We start from the raw sequence: 753 nt of genomic DNA, 5'->3' as shown, positions 1-753 counted from the left end.
AAAAAAAAAAAAAAAAAAAAAAAAAAAGAAGTTTCAGCCCCTAGTTGGCTTGCTCCAAGACCGGGTGTCATGACAGAGGGGAGCTACAGAGGAGAAACAGTTTATGGTGGGCAGAAGGCAGGAAGGTAGCAAAGCAGCAAAGTAGTGAGGAAGCAGTAGCCTGCTTCTCTCTTTTATTCCTTTCATGGTACCTGCCCTTTGCCTGGTGTCATCCCCACACAGAATGGAACTTCCCACCATACATACCTAGAACTATACCAAACCAATCAGTGGACTAATTACACACCCTTAATCCCAGCATCATATATCCTAGATCCAGCCATCTCTGTAAAGTCCCGCCATGACTGCCTGAGGCTTTGTGGGGAAACCTAGACACAAGTCATAACATGGACCAAGAGCCTAAGGGTCAGGAAAGGAGAAGGGAAAGGGATGTAAAAGGAATTAAAATGCATCAAGTACATGTATGAATGAATGCAATCTCCATATGTTGCAAACATAAACTAAGTGAATGTAGTAGTTATTGTCACAAGCATGAACTAAAAAACTAATAATGAAAATTGAGGAAAGGGGATCTAGACATGGAGAGAGGCAAGTGAGTGGGGAAGAAAGGGGAATAAAAAGAATCAAGATATGTTAAGTTCTCCACTCCCTAATCTGAATGTAAACATGAGGTACTCCAAACATGGAGTAATAAAAACAAGAACAAAAATAAACCTATTTTCCTTTAAGTTGTAGTACAATAGGGTATTTTGT

Source organism: Fukomys damarensis, unplaced genomic scaffold, assembly GCF_012274545.1.
Source record: "Fukomys damarensis isolate Sample0158 unplaced genomic scaffold, DMR_v1.0_HiC HiC_scaffold_8, whole genome shotgun sequence".
NCBI classification, from domain to species: Eukaryota; Metazoa; Chordata; class Mammalia; order Rodentia; family Bathyergidae; genus Fukomys; species Fukomys damarensis.
Note: the sequence above shows the minus strand (reverse complement) of the source record.